At 32.7% G+C, this 11,272-nt stretch overlaps 1 non-coding gene across 1 annotated transcript; it reads right to left on the bottom strand.

The window, feature by feature from the left end:
• Positions 1-516: 516 nt before the first annotated feature.
• LOC113623994 (small nucleolar RNA SNORA11) lies at positions 517-646 on the bottom strand. The gene has a single exon (XR_003434156.1). It is a non-coding gene; the product is annotated as a small nucleolar RNA SNORA11 (small nucleolar RNA).
• Positions 647-11,272: the final 10,626 nt, after the last annotated feature.

The following is an 11,272-nucleotide window of genomic DNA, read 5'->3' on the forward strand; positions in this document are numbered from 1 at the left end:
AAAGTTTTGCCAAAAACGTCTACCCTGAGTGTTAATTCTTTTTAAGACATTTTTTTTTAAACCAAGGCTGAACTGAACTGACACATCATAATCACCAAAGTCCCTAGTTCATCTTAGGGTTCACTTTATGGAGTGAATAGTGTTGCACGTTCTATGGGTTTGGACAAAAGTATGATGATATAAAATCATTATAATGTCATACAAAGTATTTTCACTGCTCATAAAAACTTCTGTACTCTATGTATTCATCTCCCCTTTCCCCTCAAACTCCTGGCAACCATTGATCTTTTTATTGTCACCATTGTTTTGCCTTTTCCAGAATGGCATATAGTTGGAATCTATTTTTCTTTTTTCCTTGAAGAGAGGGGTTCAAAGCCTTTGTGCCTTTAAGACCACCCATGGCCCACCCACACATGGACTGGACAGGCTCTAGGTGGCAAACTCCCCCACTAAATACTGTAGCTTTCCTTCCAATACTGAGTCCTGCCCAGCAGCCATGTGGAGGTGCAGGGGGATATGTGTTGGGTATTTGTTCATAGGAAGGCCACAAGCTTTGTGCCCCTTGTCACAATGAACCCAGATTCCTGTTGGGTGTGTTGTAAACAGACGAGCCATTTCTTCAGACTCCCTGCTCTGAGCACACCCTGAGATAATTTTTAATAGGGTAGCCAACTATAATAAATAAATACTCTTCTTATAGAAGGGAGGAAAATACAACAGAAGTTAATAAAAATATTGATGAGATGTTTATTATAAAGAGAATTTTTTGTACTTGTTCTCAAAATTTACATTGATATGTCTATTATTTGCATTATCTAATCTCATTTTTTCCTTGAAGGAATATATATAATTTAATTAAGTGACAGTGTGTTCTTCCTTATAATTATATATATTTAGATTCTTAAATAAACTGAATGAAAAATTAAAGTATATTCATATAAAATATTGAATGTTCATTAAAGGTCAGAGTGCTTAGAAAATACTACACAAAATGGCTCATATGGAAGAGTATTCATTTGCCTATGTATGTCTTTATTTTATACTTGTCATAGAATTAACATAAAATTATAAAATAATTGTTTGCTGATATTTATTTGACAAAGCCCTAAAATAAACAAAGTCAATTTCATTTATACAGAGCTGGAATTGAAATCAAAGTAGAAAAGAATTAGAAAATGTATGTCATAGATTCATGTAAAACACAGCAAGAGATGAAGGATGTGAGCACTTCAACGTGTAAGGATGTCTTAATACAGAGACACAAAAAGCAAGCTAAATAGAATCTATTTAGAACTAAAACCAATTTTATTATAATTTGCAATTGAAAGTGGAATTGTTTTAGAAAACATTAATGCCAGCTCACCTATATTTACATATTAATCTGTGCGGCTTTTCTTATAAATAGAAACAAATAGTCTTTCCCTGCATGAAAATATTATAACACTTAATACCAACATAATGATAGCAATTTTTAAAAATAAATTAAAACAGCAAAATTATAGACATTTAAGGAATCATTTTTGGCTATTTAATGTTATCTTTGTCCTTGTAAATATAACACTTTCAAATTATAGCAGACTGTCTCATTCTCAGTTTTCAGGAAAATAAGGAATAGAGTTTAAGTACCATGACAAGTATAAGTGGAAATTGAAAAAAAAAATTAAATATAATGAAAATAGTGTTATTTAATTTTCAATCAATGATGTTTCAATCAATGATAAGAAATTATATTTACTTAAATATTTCCGTAATTAAAAAATTTTGGTCCACTTTATTTTCCCTCTTTAGAGAACTTTGCTGTATATTTAGAAATCAGGCATTCAGCTGTATATCTATAAATCAAACTTTAAAAAATGTTTCTATCAAAACAAAATGCTTTTTGCAAAAAATGGCTTTTCTCATGTCTTTGGTCATTTGATAATAACATTTTATTTTATTTGTAATATAATAGTTGGTTTATGAAATAAAGTGTTACTTATGCAAAATGTAATGTTTTTTTAAGAATAATTGTAAAAATGGAAATTGTATGCTAGCTTGATGTAGATGAGAGGTCACTTGGAAGTGAGTCATATTCCACCCTTAGCCAAATCTACTATTAGACCAATCTAAAAATAATTTAGAGAAGAAAAAACACATTATCCCAAGGCTCCTCAATTGTTTAAATGGTTGTAAAACATCTCTAGAACGCATGAGCAGGGAACCAAACTGTAATGACTCAACATTTCTGATGAAACTTGCTCCCCTATTTCCAGGACCACATCCCCAGTGCAGAGGCCATCAGTCTGGTATTTAAATAAATTTTAAAATAGTATTTTGAATTACTATTGAAAACATAGGCGTATAACCTAGTTACCCTGAGTAGCCATCAATGAAACTGAGTGTACCTTATCTCCTAGTTGAAACTTACAAAAAATGAGATTAAAAAAATTTTAAAGGTTACAAGAAATGATCAACTTGAATATTATGAAGACAATTGTGTAAAATGAAAGATTACTGTATACATACCTTAAATATTTATTCCAAGAGCAATTTGAAAGAGAAGAAGGTAGAATGCATAGTAGGTATCATCTTAGTGGTTTTGAATTGCTGATCAAAAGAATGATAAGGTGTCAGGAAAGAAGAAAGGAATAGTACTGTATAACACTCCAAATGTAAACAATGCATGCATTTACATGAGGCAGAAACATTTTTTCCCAATCAGAGAGCTTTGTTGTGTTTCTCTACTTCGTTTTTTATTTTATTTTTTTATTTTTTAGTAAAATTTAATAGATTGAGAAACTCAGCCACTCCTGAATGTAATGCCCTTGGAGACAGACTCCAAAACTAAACTGACCTTGTCATAACCTAAAATGTTTACTTCAAAACTGTTCAGTTCAAAACAGAACTACACTTGCTATATCACAGTGATACCAATAGTAATTTAAGGTAACTGTCACTTTAAAAGTAGCCATCAACTCTACCTAAATATGCATTATTTTTATATAAAAACCCTGGTATCCTCTTTCAATGTATATGTCAAAGAGAGCTAATACAATTGCCTTTAAAGCAACTTCATTTCTCTGTTATGCTACTGTGAAAGAAAATTATAGTCATTAGTCAAAAAAGTGAATAAAATTGGTTATATGCTACATAGTGACCTTGATATTGATTTTAAAAAATTATTCTTATAACCTGCATGATACCAAAACAACTACTGTTCACAGCCTCACCTGTATAAAGAAACTGTTTTCCACTAGAAAAACATTATACACTTGTCAGTTAAAGAAAGAGTGTATTGGCTAAGTATGTTTTAGTGGCTGGGCTTACAATGGAGGAGAGACATGATATTATTGTAATAAAACTGTATACAATTTGAGGCAAATTAATTCTTTTAAATTTATCTTAAGCTCCATAGAGTTTAGAATAAGTAGGTATGCATATGAAGTAGTATTATCAGTAATTGAAATATTAACAATTATAATAGACTGATGAAATAAACATTGTCTTATATTTATTGGTTTAATTAGTCATGAATTTTAATTAATAAGTTGTTAAACTTATTTTCCACACCTCTAGTGAAACACACTAGAAATCCATATAGATATTCCAACAAATTTTTTTTTTTTAAGATATTACCTATGAGCCTCAGGCAATCTCTAGGTCTTTTTTAGTTCCTGAGGTTTCAACTGAGAAAAGTGCCAATTAGTTCCAATTTTGATGATGATATTCATGATGTGGTCTCTAATATAAAATAACTTTTGGTGGGAAATTTGGTGACATGTTTCCTCAGGATATAGACAAAGACCAATATACTCCGCATTCTACAGCACTGTCTAAATGTGACATAGTCTGTCAACGCCAACATATTTAAATAGAAAGTGAAAAAAAAATCCTTTCTATGACGGTAATTTCAAACAGACAGTTCAGATCCTTGGAAGCATCTCAGTGTCTGACTAGTTAGACATTTAGGGTTTATGTTTGTAATTTGATAATAACAATTATTGGCTATATTGACTGTGCCAAGGAAGTAAGAATCATATTAAATTTAAATCTCCTCAGGTAAAATCATATCTGGAATACTGTGTTCAGTCATTGGACCCATATTTTGAGGGAGATATTGATAAGCTGGGGCACCCGTAAGACAATGACCAGGATGTGAGAGAGCTTTATAGCATGAGGAGAATGATCAGGGTTACTGAGAAGTTCAAATTTAAGAAGAAGATGTTGGTTAGGAAAAATCTGGGTTTTTAAAAAACAAAATATTGAATTCATTGTCCTGTGGATGATACTCTAACCTGAGTTTATAGGCACAAGAAATAACTAAGATCAGTGGGTAAAGTTCTTAGGAAATTCAATATGAGATAGAATTCCCTGAAAATTATAGCTGTCTGAAATTAAAATGTACTGCTCTTGTTAGCTGTGAGCAGATGACACAAGTTACATGGGAGACTATAGAGTTCATGTCTGGAGTAAAGAATTGGATGAGGAATCCTCTATAGACTTATGTGATTTTGATGTTCTGTGAATTTAATAACTGAAATGCTTCCTTCTGATAAACTTTTCCCAAATGTTTCAATATTCCAAATGTTCAAGACAGGAATCTATTAAGCTGAAACACATGAAATTGCCAGTCTTATAAGTTCAAAGTGGTTGAATAGTAGCAATTTCATGCAGTTTTATTTACATCCATGGTTTACTGAAACTAGTCTCTGAAACAGAAATGAGCAAGCCAAATAGAAAGAAAACAAAAAACAAAAAACTGCTGCTATTAATCTCCATCTCCTTAGCACTTACTCATTTAGCACAGTTGAGACCAAATTCAGATGACGTGTTTCATTAGTATTTGGATTGGCCCCAAAAATGAAAAAAATAAATAAAGCTAATTGTCATGTATCAAATTGCTTTCACTCAATTTAATTTCTCATAGGTGTTAGACAAATAGAGAAACAAACAATAACTAAAACAAAAAAAACACGAAAACTACATGAGCTAGTAGTTATGAACACTCTGAAAATTGAAGAGTACTATGGAATTTATGCTATATCTTTAAGGATACTAGCTCTTATGTAATAGTAAGCAGGAAATGATAAATGAATTTATAAGGATATCATGATAGAAGTAATTACATATAAGGAAAGTAAATCAATGAAAGAAGAGAGATGGGAGGAAAAAGTAACGGTAAGTGGTGATAACAACTGTGAACAGGAGTCAGGACATCTGCACTCAATCCCATCTGTCGCTAATTCTTTTAGTGATTCAGAGGAAGGCATGAAGTCTCTCATGGCCTGAATTAGCTCATCTGTAACATGAGTGGGTTGGACTAATTGACCTCTATATCAATCTAGGCTTCTGAAACCTGAAATTCTGTTACTGTTTGAAAATATTCAGGAATCAAAAATATAGAATCTTAGTAAATGCAATCTAAGATGAAGAGAAGTTAACAAGAAATCAACATTTTATCATGGCTAAATTAATGGTAAAATAAAATATTTAGAAGCCAAATGATTATTGAAGGACTTAGTCCATGAGAGAAAAATGTACACATAATGCTATTTGTGTGTGTGTGTGTTTCTTGTACTTTGGTTAAGTTCATTGCATAGACTTGGTTGGAATATCAGTTCAGTGCCTTGTTGGGTTTGTTACTGTAGTGACCTTGAGAATACTCCTTTCAGATGTCTGCAGGAATTAATTGACCTATGACCCCAGGTTCTGTGCTCTGAAACCCATCACTGTGGTTGGTGTTGAAGCACCATTTCCCATTGGATGCTCCCAACCAATGACTGAATATGGCAGGGATAAGACAGGTCCATTCTGGAAAGACATATGACTCCTCTGATGGTGATTCTCTTGAAGAATACCAGATGGTCTTGTTAAAGTTTCCTTGACATTTCATTGCATTTTAAAATGCTTCCATTCGATTTTTCTTCCTTCCTTCTCTCCTTCACTCAGGGTAGGCCTGTTTCACAATCTGACAGTCCCAGCTTCTAGTGGCTCCCACCTCTTTAACCGACACAGGCGGTTATGAGATTTGAGATTTCTCTCATAAATCTCTTGCATGTGTAGTCATTTCTCAGCATCTGCTTCCTGGAAGATCTGTAATAATGGGTCACTCAGATCTTTTCCACTTCATTCTGTTTACTAATCTATAAATTGGAAGTAGTATCTAATTTATTTGGTTAGTATGAAAATTACATGATCTCATCAATGAAAATATAGTATATTGCTTATACAATGCTAGTATTTATTATTATGCTCTAGCCAAATTGGACAACTGAGTTTTTTGGTTTTACCACTCTTATTCAAATTGTGCCATTATATTAAATTACCCTCTCCATATATAAATATCGAGTTCCTACATCACTCATTAGAGCAATCATTACGGCCACCTCTTTCATAAAGCTTTAAAATTTAATTTTTTTCTTCGAAACTACTAGTACACTTAAAATATTTTCTCTTGAACGTCATTCTTTCTTTATTTTTCATCTGCCCCATTCTGTATGGAAAATATAATGGGGTCAGGGCTTCTGTCTCACTCATATTTTTATTTTTGGGAATCTGGAACCTAGGATATTCAGTAAATGTTAGTTAAGTTTAGAAACAAATGTTTGCTGGTAGTCAGGGGTCACATCAAGTAGAAATTTGCCATTTGCCAAACAAACAGAAAAGTTTGTTTCTTCTATTAAGTGCAATGAGAAACCATTCATAGTTCTAAGCATGGATTGAGAAAACAGGATATGTGTTTTATTTTGATTGCCATGGACACTCCGTGGAGGAGATAGTGGGGTTGGAATTTAAGGTCTGTTCTGAAACTGAATGTTGTATTTGTTATACCAGAGATGTACAGTTGCCCTTTACCTATTATCACTGTAACTTAACTAATCATGCAGTCTATCTCTTTAAAAGCAGTCACTTCATTATTTTCTAGCATTAATAATGAATCTGTAAGGTAACTTGTGCTATTAAAATGATGAAAACAACATTAGGGTCTCAAGAAATAATGACCTTTCCCATATTTAACTCAGATCAGTAACTGTGATGCTGAGAAATCAATTCAGACTGGCAGTGGCAGAGATTAGGCAATAGAAATATAATGGGGTATCCTCCCTTCCAGGCCATGGCCTGGCCTGATAAATGGCATATTTTAAAAATTTACAGGATTTATTCCCTTTTCTAAAAACATACAGGATTTATTTCTTGCTTCCTCATCAAGGAGTACATTATAAAGAAATCTTAGGCACAGATGTATGGTGGTTGGCTTCAGAGATTCTGGTGTTTGTTTTCAATACTGTAACTTCATTATTTGAAAGGATGTGGATCCTTAGACTATCAAACATGAAGGAATGAGAATACAAAACATATTCCAAAGCTAAGCCTAAATGACACTGTCTCAGATTATCTATGGTTCTTATCCCCTCCATTAGTGCAAGTAATCGAGTGTTTGAATTTGAAAGTGCAAGTTTATCTCATTGTTCCATTATAGGTAATAAAAGTGACCTATGTGAGGATATTAGATTAGTGATTTTACTTAGTATTCACCTTATGCTTAGAAGGTGTGAAATTGTTAACTTGTTCAAATTAAGTCATTAACCAGTTATGTAACAAATAGACTTGTGCTTAAAAAGCTTAACTAAGCAGGTGCAGAGAGAAAGGAGCAGCTCCATCAAATGCTTCAGGAAACCCTTTCTACTGCTGTTCTTTATTTTTACATCTCATTAACAGCAGTATTAACTATCATATACTGCTCATATAGGGAAAATTGGAAGATAGTAAGCATTCTGCATAATCCTCTTAAAAATATTTTAAGTACAAGGAAGAGTTGGTGTTTCTTGTTTGTTTGCTTTTTGATATATAGCCTCATGTCATCTTGAACCTTCTTATTGTTAATAGGTAGACACATGAGGAATTCTGATATATTAGTCTGCTAGGGTTGCCATAACAAAATATGAACTCAGTTGCTTAAAGAGTAGAAATTTATTTTTTCACAGTTCTTTATACTAGAAGTCCAAGATCAAAGTGTTGGCAGGTTTGGTTTCTTCTGAGGCTTCTTTCATTGTGCATTACACAGCCACTTTCTCACTGTATCCTCAGGTCTGTGTGTTTTCTCCATCCTAATTTCTTTTCTTATAAGGACACCAATTATATTGGATTAGGGCCCAACCATATGACCTAATTTTACCTTAATTACCTCTTTAAAAGTTTTATCTCCACATCCAGTCACATCCTGAGTTATGGGGGCTAGGACTTAAACATGTGAATTTGGGGGGAACACAGAATACAGTTTGACTCATAAAATCTTGAAATTTTTTTCCATCAATTAAATGCACATTTTTTTCTTATTTGAGAAATATCCCTAATTCATATGAGGCAGAGACTCTATAGTGAAATCAGATATGATATTTCTGTATCACCTCTTTAGATTTCCATAACTACTTGCTTTTCTAAATTCTAGAGAGCTATGCAGAGTGTATTTAAACATGGAGTAATCAAAACAGACCAAGTAGGAAGAAAAGAAAAAGAAGGAAAATGAGTTCAGGGATGGTCAAACACAGGTCAGGACCGCTAAGATATTATAGTCAATATCTCTCTTCCTGGGTTTCACATGAAGGACACAGAGGTAGGATATTACTTTCAAGAGTTTTATTGACCAGTTGTTAACAAAAGGAGGTAGAGGTGGGTAGCTTTTGTTATTCTTTGAGCCCAGACTTCTAAAAAATAAGAGAAAAAGAGATATCATTATTTATTTTTTAAAAGATGATAACAATTGAAGGATTTGCTTTTTTTATTCTGGAACATATCAGCATATCAGTTTCTCAATTCCACCTCCTTGGGTTCCTTTTTTGTAGTGTTTTGTTTCAAGTTTGTTTTGTTTTAGTAATTTTGTCCAATGTGAGCATGAAATGCTCTTTTATGGGTCAACATACTGTGAAGCTGCTAATAAATGAAGTGTTTTAAAAACTATCAGAGAAAGAAACACAGGGACAACATGATCTCAACCAGCTCAGAGACATTTCTAGAAAGTACCAGACAAGGACTTTATGTAGAAAATTGTGTACCTCATGCAAATATGCATACTCGGAAGAAAGTTTCTTCTGAGCTCATAATTTTTTGTGATCTTTACCATGGATAATCAGAATATTACAGTCTCTTTTTTGCAATTCTTTAACTTAAAAAATTTGAAAATAAAACAAGTCACAGACCGGGAGGAAATATTTGCGAAACATGTATTTGACATGACCTTGTAGCCAAATAACATCTTATAGAAAACCCCGAATGAACTTTTTGACCAAGCCTATATAAAGAATTCTCAACAAGAAAATAAACAACCAAACCAAATCAAAAATGGGCTAAATATCTCAATAGACATCTCACCAAAGAAGATACACAGATGGCAAATAAACATATGGAAAGATACTACTTTAGGAAATTGCAAATTAAAACAACGAGACACTATTACACATTCCTAAGAATGATAAAATCCAAAACACTGACTATGCCAAATGCTAGCAAAGATGTGAAATAACAGAAACTCTTATTAATTAGTGGTAGGAATGCAAAATAGTGTAGCTACTTTGGAAGACAGTTTGGTCTTTTCTTACAAGGCTAAACACAGATTTACCATATAACCCAGTGATTAAAGTCCTAGATGTTTACTCAAAATATTTGAAAATTTATGTCTACACTAAAACCTATACACCAATGTTTATAGCAGCTTTGTTCATAATCGCCCAAAATTGGAAGCAACCAAGATGTCTTTCAATAATTAAATGTATAAAAATCTGTGATACATCCATACAGTGGAATATTATTCAGTGGTAAGAAGATGTGAGCTATCAAGCCACAAAAAGACATGGAGGAAAACTTAAATACATCTTACTTAGTAAAACAAGCTAGTCTGAAAAGGCTACATACCATATGAATCCAACTATATGACATTCTGGAAAAGGCCAAACTATAGAGACAGTAAAAAGATCAGTGGTTGCCAGAGCTTCAGAGGGAGGGAAGGATGGAGGAATATATGGAGTATGGGGAATTTATATGTCATTGAAACTATTCTGTATGATACCGTACTGGTGGTTATAGGACATTATGTATTTATCAAAATCCATCGACCTTTTACAACACAAGGGGTGAACCCTATTGTAAACTCTGGACTTTAGTTAATAATAGGTTAAACATTTTGTTAACTATGAAACTGTAAAAATATAAACAATCACTTTATGTTTGTAAAAAACATATGCATTTCTGTGCTATGGACTTGAGAGTTGTAAACTGCTCTGTAGAAGAATAGAATCTTTCCCATATGTTGTAGATATCCTAAAGTGCCTAAAAACAATGGACAGGTTATAAATACTGACCAGTGATGGTGATTTACATTATCTAACCTTTTATTATGTGATATAGAACTTTCCTCAGGAACAGTAATTTCAGTTTTACGCCATTGCAAATATGTTCACAAGCAAATAGTAAACTGTTAACCCCATGGATTGAGAGTGAGATGTTCTTGTTAAACAACTGTATAAAACATAACAGTGGAATAAAATTCTTTCATCTAAAAGCTAGAACTAACGAGCTCTGTGTGGTGAACACTGGGTGTGGCAATCATGCTGCCATTTTCTCTCTCAGACATTGATTCTCTGGTTTCAATTATTATTAGTGGCTTCTATCAATCTTTGTCTCTGTCTCTTTCTCTCATTCCCCTTATTGTACAACTTGCAACAAAGTGAGATGGAGGCCAAATCTCTAAACTGAAAAAATAGTCACATCCCACTTCAAAATGAAATCAAATATAGAATCCTTCATGTGGGTGGCTCTTTGACATTTCCACTGTAATAACATGGAACATTTTTTGACCACAGTCATTTGCTACATAGCTTTTTGATCAGCTGTTTCTGGCCATCATGGAAATTTGAGTGACATTTGGTCTCCTGGGACCTCTATGCCTTGGAGTCTTTGTTCAAGTGATGAAAAAATTGTAGTGCAATCCTAAATTCTAACTACTGATGAATTCTATTGGAATGGAATATCAAAAAATGACCCAATGATGTCTTCCAAAAGCTGATCATAAATGTCCATACTGTAATTTTGTGTGAGAATTATCAATTGCTAGAATAATAAATTACAAAACACAAAATTGATATGCTATTAAAAGTACTATATTTGATTCAATTTGCTCTTCTTTCAATAATTTACATAATATTTATAGACATTAATTTGCTAATCTATATTTTATAATAATCTTATTAACATCCTCAAAAGGTGTATTGAAATTTTCATTGTAATTTCATTATAATTA

The sequence above is a fragment of the Aethalodelphis obliquidens genome, unplaced genomic scaffold (assembly GCF_003676395.1).
Source record: "Aethalodelphis obliquidens isolate GAN/ISIS:26980383/991018 unplaced genomic scaffold, ASM367639v1 scaffold1, whole genome shotgun sequence".
NCBI classification, from domain to species: domain Eukaryota; kingdom Metazoa; phylum Chordata; class Mammalia; order Artiodactyla; family Delphinidae; genus Aethalodelphis; species Aethalodelphis obliquidens.